General features: G+C 46.1%; 1 protein-coding gene across 1 annotated transcript in view; it reads right to left on the bottom strand.

The window, feature by feature from the left end:
* The window catches only part of ncoa2 (nuclear receptor coactivator 2), a 51,513-nt gene that overhangs the window by 34,199 nt on the left and 1,838 nt on the right, over positions 1 to 15,476 (bottom strand). The window contains 1 exon segment of the mRNA XM_079291765.1: positions 805 to 890. The gene's annotated coding sequence lies outside the window, so the exon portion shown is untranslated.

Raw genomic sequence — 15,476 nt, 5'->3', positions numbered from 1 at the left:
AGCTATATTACGTAGGAAAATATAAATACGGCAAGAGGAAAAAAAAAAAAAAAAAAAAAAAAAGGATTTTGCACTTGACCACAAAAAAAGTACAAATGCTCAGTGAACTAAAGTCCATTTTAACTAACTGCAACCAAACTCGGCTAACGCAAACTATTATTTTGAGTCCACTCAAATATGGTTTTGTAAGAACTGCTGGCAAGGACACATTGTAGCCAACACCATCTGAACTTTAACCTGTAGAGTAAATGGCCTCACAGAGAGAATGGTGGTTGACGAAAGAGTGGAGCTTTTTTTTTTTTCTTCCTTTCTCCGCACATGAAGGATGAATACTGCAGACCAACGGAACTTTTGGATCAGAAGTAGCTCTAACTTTGACAAAAAGTCAGGCAAGAACTTGGGGGGAAATGAGGGGGGGGGGGGATTAAGCAGACGAAACCTAATCATTGTTTAAAACCGAATTCTGACCACTAAACAAAGTTCTCACGATGTTGCTTATCTGATGACAGTGGAAAATGCGAGGAGATTTTCATTTTCAAAACCACCATCAAAGCGCTTCCCTTAAAAACAAAAAAAAGACAAATCAGCCACAAACTGCCGAGAATTCAGATCATGTACAGGAAACAGTTATCCCAGCTGGAGACGCGAGCCAATAAAACACAGCCACGTTGGATTGTTTCCATACACACACACAAGTCTAATCTCTTCTTCATGAGCTACGATAAAAGAGTTTGCATCACCTGTACATTGTGTGTTTGACACATTGCACAGCACGTGTAAAAGAGAGCTGGCGTTGCTTCTCACCTTGGTTTCAGTCCAGAGAGTCCCTCAGGCCATTGCTGCAAGACGTTAATGCTGCGAAACCTTTAAGCATCGTCCACGTGTCCCTGCTGAGAGAAATAACAGTACAGTACGCGGTGTACATCAGTACAACTCTCACTACCATGGTACAACAGTGTATAGTAAAGGAAGGCTTTAAGTTTGTACTGGGCCATTTCTGTACTCTAGTTGCATGACAAGTGAAGATATAAGAATATATTTAGGGCTACAACTAACATTTGTTATCATTATCGATTCATCTACTGTCATGATTAATCGTTTGGTTTAAAGTGATATTTTCTGACATATTTAAAAAAAAGCTGTTGCAGATTGTCAATCAACTAACTGATTCATTGTTTCAGCACTTACTGTATTAAAAGACAATTTCCTTGCTTTTGTTTCGGCATTTATTTTATTCACTGTAATGTAATAATAATGCTTCAAAATAATCCATATTTTGTAAACAATACTAGCCCACAGTAACACCACTCCCCACACACTGAAGACAAGGACAGCTCATCACAAAAGCCCAAAAAAAATAAAACGTTGAACCGCATGCCGTCCATGTTTGATCATTAATTTGCACAAGAAGCGAAACTACTGTAAACTCCTGTGTAATCGGCGCAACATCTGCGTAGAAAAATTATCACAACAAAGTAATGCTGCATAACAGCGTATTACAAATCATACCGGGAGTTCTCACAGCCAAGCCCCACAGAGTAAGTCTTACTGACTCATGAGTTTCAATACACACACACCCAGACGCCCACACACACCCACACACAGTTAATTAGAAAGAAAACAGTTATTTCAACACAAAATGCTGTACTTCTGTATTATAAGTCAAAGCTAAACTATGTAAAATGTGAAACTCAAGTTAACTGTTAATGTGCTTCAAACTCTCAACAAGTCATCTCATCGGGTGCCAACTGTCTGCATTAAGTTAGCATGGAGCTGCAAGTCGGTCCATCTCCTCGGGAACCTCAAAGCCCATTACATCGTGTCTTTTTTTAATCACGGAACACAATTAATTAGACGGGAGAAAAGTTTAAATTTTTAATGATATTCCCATTTGGATAATTAGAAAATGCAACTGGTAACTCAAAGAAAAGGACTATGATGGAAGAAGCTCCCAAAGAACGGTCCCTGAGGAAGCGCTCGTCTCGTTCTACATGCAGCCGGATGAAGGGAGAGCCAGCCAGCCCCCCCTTTTTTTGGCCTGGGTGACTTCTCCCAAATACCTGCCAAAGTAAGCCAGCTGAGGAATGCACTCACGTGACGTCATGTTCTGACATAACCGGAGAGGAAACCAACTCCCCTATTGACCCGGAGCCATGTGGAAAGGTGATATTCAGCGTTCTGAAACTGCTGCTACACATTCACTCAAATAGCCGAAATCTGTGAAGTACAATCTTGACAAAAAATCTTGCAAATCTATATTATACCATACATTAAGTATGGTAAAAGTATAAAATAGCTGATATGTCTCGACCAAATTTTGGTGCAATTTCATGACTCTGCGTTTCTCAACTCCACCTTCCTCTTTTTCTGCATAACTCTCAGTTCTCATCCTTTGGAGGAATTTCCTCTGAGCTTTAATGCAGTCACATGCTCGGTCCGGCCCTTGATCTGTGGACTGAGTGACAGAACAAGGCAGAAGTGTGAAAACACTCCGTTGACCTAGTTGAACAGTGATCATTTAAAAAAAAAAAAAAAAAAAAAAAAAAAAAAAAAAAATGCCAAACTGAATCACTGAACACGTCCAGCTGACAGATATTTTCTTTGTTTAGAAATGTAATTGGTAAGAACATCCCCTTTACGGATAGTGATTCCTCTCATAAAATTATTCAGCAATACAACAGGAAGTATTGAATCAAAGGTACCGGTAGATAAAAAAGAAAAATGTTGTTTGACAAGCAAAACTAAGGCATCTGTCATTATACCGACTGCTGGTGCGTTGTCGATGAACATACTTTTATATGCAGGTGTAATGCTCCATGCGAGCCAGTACGAGAGCAAACCGCCTCTCACACATATCTCAGACCAGCTGAGCCACGCCAGCTCTTCCTGTGATATTAGCGGTGTGATCCAAGACCAGTGGCGAGTCCCATTAGACGTACGCGTGCACAGACGTCTGCCCGCCAGTGTGCACATCGCCAAACACACTGGTACAGAAGAAGTTCTCAGGAAAGACCTGTGGAGCTTTCCCTTCCTTGACGGGCTATTATGCTTGGCACGGAAGCGCTGAATGACACACGGTGGAACCGAAACAAAAACACACCACCCTGCCAAGACTGTCACCGAGCCTCAGCGGCAACATTAAATCGAGTTTCATGTTACCTAGTATGCTGGTGTGACACAATCAATACGCTTCTTGTAAATCATAGTGACACCTCTTTCAAAAAAAAAAAAAGTACAAATATGAAAAGTCACAAAAATAAATGACGCAAAAGAAGAAAAAAAACACGAAACGTATACACCTTCTCGGGATCATGGGAGTATTTCACATCTGTTGGTATTTAAAGGAGGTCAAAGATCATCAGGTTAAAAGTTCAAGCTCTCATTAAACAGAGTGCAGCCCTTTAAACTAACAGGCAGGTTCATAATTCAGCCCAAAAGCTCACATTATTGTTAATGTTGGGACAAAACAAAATGATGTGACTGAATAACCACAACATATTTCAAAGTTCATGCAGCTTTGAATGTGCTACACTGCAGTCAAGAAAAAACAAAAAATGTAAATGTCTTTCGACAGCAGCGGATTGATCATGGGATGTGAGCAGAAACGCTGCCTGAAGCCAAACCGTGGGTGTCGTTGTAATCCCTTCTTTCTCCCAGAGTTGGCAATGGGCTCCATCTGAGCTAACAATGCTAATGATCCGGCTAATCGGGTTGAGATGGCACACAAAGGGTAGATGGTTCATGTGCTAGAAATTGACCGTAATGGGCCAGGTCGCCGAAAGGCTAAACACCAATGGAGCCGCTACTTGGTGCCTTTTGAGGGGCCCAATAATGGCCTTCAATCCAATAAGAATCAGGGCTGATGTCCATCCTAATGAAAACACCTGGCTGTGTAGCTCTAGTGACACCAAGGTCTGGTCAAGACCCTCATCCTAACCAATAATCAATTGATTTTGGTTCACATAAGAGCAACTGGGAGGTGTGGTAAATCCCATAATCAGATTAGGATTTCCTCAATGTATACATTTTTCGCCACAAACGGGGCTTGTGACAGTTTATAGGTTAAGAAGTATTTTTATAAGCAGCCGGTTTAAACCGATGGACTGGCCGTAACACTCTGAAACGTACAGCCTCAGTTGTGTGTTGGGAAGCCCAAGAACAAGGCACTCGACACCCATAAACGTCAGTGGTGACGCTCAACAGCAGAATGACAGGAATGTGGTTGTACGGGTTTCTTTCTGGGGAGATGTTTAACTGTACAGCTTTAAAGCACAGCAACGATACCCATGATCAGGAACACCTTGATATATATCTATATATTCTTTAAGATGTGAAAAAAACCACACCAACTGATCTATTAACTTTTGCCAGAAAGTGGAAGCATTGTCATTAGGGATGTTGATTATTAACCATTTAACCGACAGTAACAATCTCGACAGATTAATGCCGTCAGTAAATATTATGCAAACTTTTTTTTTTTTTTTTAGCAAAACTCAGGAACGGCTCATCGCTAAAATGACAACAGCTGGTTCATCTCAAAAGGTCAGCCCACTTTAAGTGAGCCCAGGCCGCTGTTGCTGCTAGCCTGAGGCTAACCCCTTATACTGCAATCAGCAAGCAAGACATATGAACTTGTCTTGATGCAAGTTGCAGCATTGATTCACCGAGAAATTAACTGTAAACGCACTGCATTGTTAAGTTCATTGATACATTACTGCTAACTTCATACTCATTGTCGCTATCAAATATAAATTTGTATATTTTCTTTCACCATCGATGCAAAGAGGGTTAGGAAGAAGAGGGCTGCTAACGATCTGTACTATTTGGACTACAAATCCTGTAGCTTTTGTGACATCGACATACACAGATACCCTCCCATAAAGAACGCATTTAATACACTTTGGCACAGATTTCAATGGGCTGCTCGGATGTGCAGGTGCCACCCTGTTGTCACACCTGTTGCTCAAATAACATCCAGTTCCTTCAGCTGTGACCTCAGGAACAGTAAACACACGTGTATTTAAAGGCCATGAGACGACAAAAAAAAAAAAGTGGTGAGTCGTCATGACAAGAGATAGCACATGCAAGTAGCTACTAGCTCAAAGAGCCATGGAAATGCAGAGTTAGAGAGAGAAGGGATCAATCTTTGTACACGGCATGCTTTTAAGATTTGAAGCTCATCTTGTGACTCGTCTGCATGTCAAATGCACATCATCTATTGTGCCTGCGTGTCCACCATCTTTTATAGCGGGTCACAGTTTGTATGGAATTAGTTCCCGTGGCCTGAGGCCGTACAGTGGAAAGCAGACTCGGGATAAGGAGATCAGCAGACACAACTGTGTCACTTCATCAGCCGAAGACTTGAGACAATGTGACGGGCCGACGCTCCGACTCACAGCAAACACGCACACAGCGTCTGACGAATCTGCAAAACGCAACTAAATACAAGTGGATCGAATCAGATTTAAATTAGGGAGCAAGAAAGAAGTGTCACGTCCAACTTGAAGGTACTGAGTGTAGATACAAAACGCCGAGTTCAGGAGCCAAAAAGAGATAGAATTTAATAAGATATCCCACAGAGGGAAAACACAGGAACAGACGTGTCAAGAAAACATGAGGCTCGAACGAAGGGCAAGGTACAGACACGCCTTAAATACACTTGAGGCAATTACGCAGGTGAACCCACTTAAGGTGAGCCAAGTCCAATCAGTCCACAAAACCTAATTAAGGCGCACTCTGCCACCATCTGCTGGATGTCCTGGGGTCCTACGGCGCAGTCCTGACAGTACCCCCCACCCGACGGCCACCTCCAGGTGGGCCAGGCTGGAGAGGGTGTGCACGGTGAAAGGCACGGATGAGGGCAGGATCCAGGACGTGCCGTGAGGGCACCCATGAGCGTTCCTCTGGGCCGTAGCCCTCCCAGTCAATCAGGTACTGAAGGCCTCGCCCCCTCCGCCGGGAATCCAGCAGCCTCCGGACGGTGTAGACAGGGCCACCAGCGACGACCCGCGGGGCCGGCGGCAGTGGGGCAGGCCTGGACAAGGGCGAGGAGAAGAGAGGTTTCAGCAAAGAGACATGAAACACTGGTCTCACCCGGAGAGTCCTAGGAAGTCTGAGTTTGTAAGCCACCGGGTTGATCCTCCTCTCCACAGGAAACGGACCGATGAACCGGGGAGTGAATTTGGAGTCCGTGCGCAGAGGCAGGTTCTTGGTGGAGAGCCATACTCTCTGTCCAGGGCGGAACGTCGGGGCGCGCCGTCTCCTGCGATTGGCCTGGATCCGATGGGTTTCGGTGGCGCGTGTAATCGCAGCACGGGCCTTCTTCCAGGCCTGGCGGCATCTGGCCACAGCAGCATCCGCAGAGGGGACCGCTGACTCGGACTGCTGAGAGGGAAAAAATGGCGGGACATATCCGTACTGAACCTCAAAAGGCGACATACCGGTGGAGGACCCACTCAGTTGGTTGTGGGCGATCTCAGCCCACACCAGCTTTCGACTCCAGGCACCCGGATTGGATGATACCATGCAGCGTAGGTATTTCTCCAGCTCCTGGTTCACGCGTTCCGTCTGTCCATTACTCTCCGGATGGTAGCCTGATGAAAGACTGACAGACGTTTCAAACAAGGACCAAAATGCACTCCAGTACTTGGACATGAATTGGGGCCCTCTATCAGAGACAATGTCACTAGGGATGCCATGGTGACGCACCACCTCTCGGACCACCAAATCAGCGGTTTCCTTCGCAGACGGCAGCTTAGGTAGTGGGACCATGGCCGATAAGGAACCGGCAGGGGGTGGAGCAGGCCCGCCGGGGCTTGGTTTCCTGACTTCTGTGTAGCACAAACAGAACATGCGTGAACATACTCCTCAATGTCAGTTCTCATGCGTGGCCACCAAAAGCGGCGGCTGACTAGCTCCATCGTGCGGGCAGCCCCAGGATGGCCCGTCACTGGTGAGTCATGCCCCCATTGTAGAACTTCAGAGCGGGCGTTGAGCGGGACATACAGACGGCCCGGGGGTACTCCACTAGGACCTGGATCCTCCTCTTGCGCACGCAGGACGGCGTCCTCCAGGGCAAGCGTCACCTGTCCCACCACGCAGCTGGGGGGAATGATGCACTCAGGGACAGGGTCAGTAACGTTGGCGTCATACTGGCGCGATAAGGCATCAGCCTTGGCATTCTTGGTGCCGGGGCGAAACGTGATGATAAACCTGAATCTGGTGAAAAACAGGGCCCACCTGGCTTGTCGGGGGTTCAGGCGCTTGGCCTCACGGATGTACTGGAGGTTCTTATGATCCGTGATGACTGTGAATGGGTGGCGCGCACCTTCCAGCCAGTGTCTCCATTCTTCAAGTGCCCTTAGGATGGCCAACAGCTCCCTGTCACCGGCGTCATAGTTCCTCTCAGCGTCACTAAGCTTGCGAGAGAAAAAGGCACATGGGTGCGTCTTGTTGTCCATACCTGATTTCTGGGACAGCACAGCTCCAACACCAGACCTGGACGCATCCACCTCCAACACAAACGGAAGGGCAGGGTCAGGGTGCCTCAGCAGTGGGGCTGACGTGAACTGAGCCTTGAGATGCTCGAACGCCGCTTGCGCCTCCGGGGTCCATCTGAGTCTGGTTGGGGCTCCCCGGGCCACTGCTGTGATAGGTGCTACTATGGAGCTGAAGCCTCGAATGAAACGGCGATAAAAGTTAGCAAACCCCACAAAACGCTGTACCTGCTTGAGAGTGGCGGGAACCGGCCAGTCCAGTACAGCCTGCACCCTGGATTCGTCCATGATTACTCCATCGGGGGAGATGACATACCCCAAAAAGGAGGTGCGGGTAACGTGGAACTCACACTTCTCCAGTTTGACGAAGAGCTGGTTGTCCAGCAACTGCTGGAGGACCTGCCGGACGTGCTGGCGATGTTCTGTGAGGGACTTGGAAAAAATTAGCACATCATCGAGGTAAACGAACACACTGCGGTTGAGGAACTCCCTGAGCACTTCATTTACAAAGGCTTGGAACACAGCAGGAGCATTGGTCAGACCAAATGGCATTACCCGGTATTCATAATGTCCACTGGGGGTGCTAAAAGCAGTCTTCCACTCATCATTCTCTCTGATGCGGACCAGATGGTAAGCATTCCGCAGGTCTAGTTTAGTGAACACTGTAGCTCCTCCAAGAAGATCAAAAGCGGAAGACATGAGTGGCAACGGATATTTGTTCTTTACTGTGATGTTGTTCAGTGCTCGGTAATCTATGCATGGTCGTAGACCACCATCTTTCTTGGGTACAAAAAAGAATCCTGCTGACACTGGTGAAGTTGAAGGTGTAATAAGCCCGTTCTTAAGAGACTCGCTAATGTAGTCCTCCATGGCCTGAGTCTCGGGGCTGGAGAGAGGGTATAGTCGTCCCCGAGGGGGAATAGTGTTAGGCAACAGGTCAATGGCACAGTCAAAAGGTCTGTGAGGAGGAAGTGCTGAAGATCTAGTCTTACTAAATACTTCAGCTAGGTCATGATACTCTGCAGGGACTGAAGAGAGCTCAGAGGATGAACAGGCAACAGAACACTTCATCACAGGTGTAACATGTTTGGCTGAGATACACTCTGGGCTCCATGATAAAAATTCGCCAGTGGACCAGTTGAACTGGGGATTGTGTTTCTGAAGCCAGGGAAACCCTAGTACTACTCTATCATGTTGGGATTGGACTAAAGCCAAAGAAACAGTCTCTGTATGTGACCCAATCTGCAGTAGTAAGGGGTGTGTCATGAAGTCAATTTTACCGGAGCCTAGGGGTCGTCCGTCGAGCGCCTGGATCTTCACAGGATTGGGAAGGGCCTTGATAGGTAGACCGAGGCGTGTGGCCAGAGCAGAGTCCATCAGGTTTTCCTCTGAGCCTGAATCGATCAGCACCGTGATAGGGATGTTCTCCGGGTTCTCTGGGGTCCAGGTGAGTCGAGCCCTCAGGCAGAGGCGCTTAACTGGGTTGGGGTACTGAGATTGGACAAAATTGCTCACTACGCTGTCCCCTCCTCCTAATGAGCATCTCTCTCTGCGGCGTCGCTCTCGTTCTGCAGGTGTAATGCGGTACCTGCCTACCTCCATTGCCTCCGCTTGAGCGGGCTGAGCAGTGGGGCCCGACGCGCCCAGTGGTGAATGCGCTTGGGGAGGTGCCGAATTGGGAAGCCTGCGCTCACGCCTCCTTTCGCGTATGCGCTGATCGAGGCAGATAGAGGTGGTTATGAGCTCATCTACAGTGACCCCCCACTCCCGACTAGCCAAATCATCTTTGACCGCCTCAGATAGGCCATTGTAAAAAGTGGTCAAAAGTGCTTCATTGTTCCATTTGCACTCAGCTGCCAAGGTGCGGAATTCTATGGCATATGCAGACACAGGTCTAGCTCCTTGGCGGAGCGAGCTGATGCGGCGTGCTGCTTCTCTGCCACTCACTGGGTGGTTAAAAACCTGGCGTAGTGTCTTGGAGAACTCTACTGCATTAGCACAAAGTGGGGAATTTGCCTCCCATAGGGCAGTAGCCCATACTAGAGCTCTACTGGTTAGCAGCGAAATCATAAAAGCGACTTTAGCTTTTTCTGAGGGGAACTGATCAGGCTGCATGACAAAACACAGGTCACACTGTGTCAAAAATCCCTGACAGGTCTCTGGAGTGCCGTCATACCGCTCTGGTGTCTGTAGGAACGTCTTGGCAGCCGGGGGGTTCGGCTGGTGCATTTGCTGGGTTATCCAGGCTTGGATCTGCTGGATCGAGGTTCCCTGGGATTCCACAGCGCCGAGCACCTGGGCTAGGCTGACGTCTCCTCCTTCGGCGCCTGTTACACTCATGTTGTTGGTTCGAGCCTACTGTCACGTCCAACTTGAAGGTACTGAGTGTAGATACAAAACGCCGAGTTCAGGAGCCAAAAAGAGATAGAATTTAATAAGATATCCCACAGAGGGAAAACACAGGAACAGACGTGTCAAGAAAACATGAGGCTCGAACGAAGGGCAAGGTACAGACACGCCTTAAATACACTTGAGGCAATTACGCAGGTGAACCCACTTAAGGTGAGCCAAGTCCAATCAGTCCACAAAACCTAATTAAGGCGCACTCTGCCACCATCTGCTGGATGTCCTGGGGTCCTACGGCGCAGTCCTGACAAGAAGTGCATAGGGTTCTTCTGCTTACTGAACCAACGTGTGAGACGGGTAATAATCTGCAGAGGACGTTGCAGGGGATGACTTTAAACCCCGGCATTACCTGATTAAAAGCGCTGCCGCGCCGACAGTAGAACATGTACCGGTAATTGGACCAGACAGAGCAAAGTGAAGCAGCCTTCTCTCCCTTTTCCCGTCAGGAATAGACATGGTTTTAAACAGTCATAGCTATGTATAGACTGTGTGCGCTAAAAACACACAAGAAACCTAATTTTCCTTTTTAATAATACGCTATATTCCATAAGATGGCACGGTGGTGACATTAGAACCCACTGGCTGACTAATCCGTATCCTCGTGGAAAGCCCGGTGGTATAGACGCAAAAACACACAGTACACGAGAAAGATATCCAACTACAGTAGCAGCTCTGTATCTAACTGAAATAGAAGGAACTCTATAAGTGGTTCATTCCTACTTAGGGTCAAGAACCTTTAGATACCGTCCCGTCAGCTTCTGTAGCATCAGCGTAGCGTCACGGCTCTGTCTCTCCTGTGTAGTCGCTTATCCAATCAGGGCCTTTGTTTTGCGCTCCACTGCCAGATGAGATGGGAGGCGGTTTTGTTTTGACGGCCCACATCAGGTGCCAAAACTACAAATCTCTGGAGTGAAAAGGCATGAATGGAAGCATATTGACATGCAAACAAACACACCACACACTACACACGGGACAATTATAGGTAATTTGGCTGTCCTGTTAGAGGGGGGAATAGATTATGTAGAATTTCAGTTCTATCATCTTTTATGCCAGTATTCAGAAATACAAAAAAAAAAGGAAAAAGCAAAAGGTTAAAGATACTCTTTCAGAAAACTCCACACTAGGAATTAATCTCCCTGTGTTAACAAGGACAAGAATGGCCTTTAACTTCATAACAGTGACCATCGTTACCTTTTAGTGACATCTCAATTTCTAAAACGTGTAGTGCGTGTTCATTGCTCAGAGAAGGTGGAAACATGCTTTCTTACCCCCATTAAAAAAAAGAGACCGGCTGTATTTGACCTATTCATTATCATCCCAACGATATATCTATCACACTAGCAGGTAGTGTCTGTTCAGTCCATAGTTAATTCAGAAAACTATTGCTAGATTACTTGCTTGAAAAACAACGGCCGCATGTCCACCGCGTAACTTCCTGTCGAGCTGAATTACATGCACGCCATGTTCACCTATTATCACTGGTCGTTTCACTCGCCGTTTGTGGTTAATTGTGGGAGTTAACGGGGCGCGATATGAGGCTCGTGAACCTGCGCAACATTTTATGCTCTTGTGATTAATAAAAGGAAAACAAGTACTTCAGCTGATGGGGGCCGTGCTTAATCTAGCCATAATGTTAATCTACCGTGTTCCTGAACTGTACAGTATGGACTGGAAACACTGGTCAGAATCAGCTTTATTGGCCATGTATGCATCAGCTGAGGAGATTCCCTACCGCGCTGAAAACAGCCAAGATAAAGCAAGCAAAAGCACATTATAGGTCAGAAAGGGAACACTGCTAAGTCAGCAGCGAGCGAAAGACAGAACGAGAGAGGGAGGGGGGAAAGAAGGGAACTCAAACTGGTCTGAGTTTGACCCTCACAATGTGTACAGAAAGGAAAAGCCTAAAACCGAATCCCCACATTCTTCTGGTTTATTACGAGTGAGTGAGAAACGCTGCTGCTCTGCACACGTCATCCCGTACCAGCGTAGCCCGGCCCGCGATACCGCCGCTTACCTCCAACCCAGAATAAGATGGCGCACCAGATTTTTCTGAGGGGCAGATTCACACTGCATTTTTTTTGGACCACCCACCCAACTCCACCGGGGCAGCTTGCTCAATCCAACTTCTCCCTCCCTCCCTCCCTCCCTCCCTGCCAAGGATTCCACCCTGGGCAGTGGGAAAGACGCCAACCACATGCTAGCAGCCAGTGCCACAAACGCATTGTGGCAGAGGGGAAAGCACAAAGTAAGACTTCAAACCACGCTGCCTAACCTTTACACACAACTCCTATCAAGGTATCAATCAAGTGGATAACATCCTGCCCCTTTATTATCTACCGGTATCATTCTTTGAGGGGACGGGTGTGTTTTTATGCCTCTCCATTAAGCGCTTTATGTTTAAATAAGTACTTTTTAATTTATTACCACGATCGGATCAGTAAATTACGATGGGAAGCGTGAATACAAATGGACGTGGCGATTTCAGAAACAGTAACAGTTATTAGATCTACCGTATTGTACAGCTAAGCGATACCAGCCTCGCAAAACAAAAAGGGAAAACAGCTGCAGAAGCATCGTCACAGTCATGTGACCGCTGCCGTCTCCTCTGCTCAGGCCCAACTGGCTGAGGGCACCTTCTTTCGCAATGAGCAGCAGACGCCACAATATCATCTGGCTCGGGAGATCGATATGCACTTCGCTGTAGCTGACCTACATAAGTCGAGGAGCGCGGGCCGTCGAAATCCTGCGAGCCTAAAGATCCTCGGAGTCTCCATGGGAGCGGAGCTCGAGGCCGCCCATGGTGTGAGGTTACAAATCTCAGTTTTTCAAAAACATTACAGATTCAACTAAGCATATCGCTCTAACACAAACCGACTGCCACAGAGAATTACCCCACCTGGACGAGCCAAGGCCACTTCAACAGGGTTTGTTTGCCAACATTGAGCTTAAATGTCCCTGAATAATTGTTCTGAGACGCAAACTCTTCCACGGTCACTCACTGCGGACTGGACCTCTCGATTGCCAACAGAAGACAAAAAAGGTGCAAGTTATTAAAGAGCAAATGTGGGCTCTATTTTATCAGCAAACAACTGTAACTTAGCTTACATCTGGCAACACTTCTCTTCATTGTTATAGCTCCTCAATGACAAAGCGCTGTACTCTGATAATTCCAGTTCTACGGTTCAACCAATAAAAGATCCTGTGCCCGGCTGCTGTTATCAAGACAGGACCTAAACTCTTAGCACAGATAGAGAGGAGGGGGGCTGCTTTGAGGTCAGCCGAACAACACAATGACAACACGCCTTGAAGCAGAGCGCGAGTAAATAATCCGGCTCCTCCTCTTCCATGTCGAAGCCCTCTCAGCTCTCCATCAACCATCTCTGCCCTCGCTTCTGACGTCTCTCCTCTCCTCTCTCTTCCCCCCCCCCCCCCCCATCCTCTCTCCCTATGCTGTAAAAACCTGGCCATTTCCCCACAGCTCATCCCTCACGCCCACCCAGGACCTGTCACACGGCTGTTTCCATGACAACACCGACGCAGAGACAGCAGGGTGAGATGCCCAGTGAGACAAACAGATACCGGGGGGTGGGGGATTGCGTAACCCGTCTATCTTCCAGTTTGGCATCTTTTAAATTTGAAAAAGACGGGAAAATGCTAATAGTTCAAGTCTTCTTTAACTGGTCTGGTCATAGTGGTTTTCCCCTAAAAGCAAAGCAACCCGGACCAGTTTATCCTAACATTCGGTTTCAGAATGAAATTTGCAGATTTGATCGAGGGCAGAAATACTTTGCAACATCCTCATGAAATCTCAGATTCCTGCCAGCGCTGGATGCTGTCATTTGACTCGGCTTTAAAAAATAAATAAATTTAAAAAAAAAAGGAGTACACACACCAAGTATGAGGCGGAGGAGTATGGTGTTGTTCAGGAGCTGGACGCACTAAGCGGCAGAGACAGGGATGTCATTTTCCAGCCTGGTTCAAATGAGTCAACGTAATGTTGTTCGCCACGAGAAGTGTGTGGAAAGAAGAGGAGCCGGACGAGTTAACTCGTAAAACGTGCCATTTTTAAAAAGGGGATTCATGTCCAATTTAAACAGAAGTGTCTTTTAGATTGGTTAGGTGTCATACATTTAAAAACTTCAGCATTAATAAATCTCCAACATAGTACTTCTTAGATTGAGATCCGACAATAAGTATTCTGATAAGAATGTTCAAATAACGAGGCCCAGTAAGGTATTCAGGGCTGCAACTCAAGATTATAAACAGTCCAAGCCACAAAGATAGTATTCTATTCTAGAAGACAAGATATTAAAGAATGGAATCTACAACAAGAAAATCTGGCTTTTTAGTTTCTAATTTGATATAAGCAATTAATTGATTCTCTAAAATGTTGCAGATTAATAGTCTCCTGAAGGACTAATCGATGAACGGACGAATCATTCCAGCAGTAAGCGAGTTTAAGCATCGAGGAGAGTTTTTCATTCTTCTAAAACTGCTTATGATTCCAGTGGGGCCGTGGTTACAAGCCTGGAATAAGTTCAGCTTAAAGCCCCAATAACAACTGGCCACAATAACCTGGGGGTCCTTGTGTGATTTAGGTATTCATCCCAACATCTGTGTGATGTAGTTCACTGACTTTAATACACAAAATCTGCATTTTAATTGAATTTACTGACAAAATCTTATAGATTATCCACCGGATATATCTAACGCATAATGGCATTATGATAATGCTGTGTAGCTAGATGCCACTACTGATTTTGCACACAAAATTCAAAGCGTCAATCAGTATTAACTGCAAGTATGATTCTCATTATGTCTCCACTCGGAAATGAAATAACTTGAAAAAAAAAATATATATATATATATATTAAGATGTACGTTCGCATATTTGTAACCTTGTAACAACCACTACTTTAGTTCATTTAAGCTCAAAAACCGGTGTTTAGTGTAAAGATTGTCTCATAACAACACGTATGAAAAGTCTGCATAAATGACAAAGCATGTCTGACATAATTACAAAAAACAGGATTTAATTCTACATTAGTGGGTGTGCACTGCAGTATAAAAAAAAAAACTCATTAGTTATATAAGGACTCTCATATTAGGCAAACTGTAACAGTCAACAACCCGAGAACTGGCAGTGCATGCAACAGAGCAAGGGTCAAATGATTACAGTATCACTCAGGTGACGCAACAAAGCGAGCCTATCGCAGGGCAAAAGTCAGCAATTACAAGACGAGAGGAGTGTCTCCAATTGCAATAGAAAAACACTTTGCTTTGTTTTATGGAGTCGTGAAGACACATTGAACATGGGATGGGCGACCCGAAAAGAGCTAAACAACACAGAAGGTTTGTGTGAAGGAAGCAACAGACTGATAGAAACAAACAACACATTAATGTAGAGATTGCTTCCAGACCATGTGACCCGATGTCACACACACCTGTTGCTAAAGCTGTATTATACAATGGGTTGAAAGGTAACACACACTACACTAAACTGTGCTAAGTCAGTGTGGAAAAAAACAAAACAACCGCCAGTCAGTTATCCTTGTATAAACATCCACATACTTG

This window comes from Melanostigma gelatinosum (assembly GCF_949748355.1).
Source record: "Melanostigma gelatinosum genome assembly, chromosome: 20".
Lineage (NCBI taxonomy): Eukaryota > Metazoa > Chordata > Actinopteri > Perciformes > Zoarcidae > Melanostigma > Melanostigma gelatinosum.
Note: the sequence above shows the minus strand (reverse complement) of the source record. Positions and strands in the feature narration are given on the sequence as shown.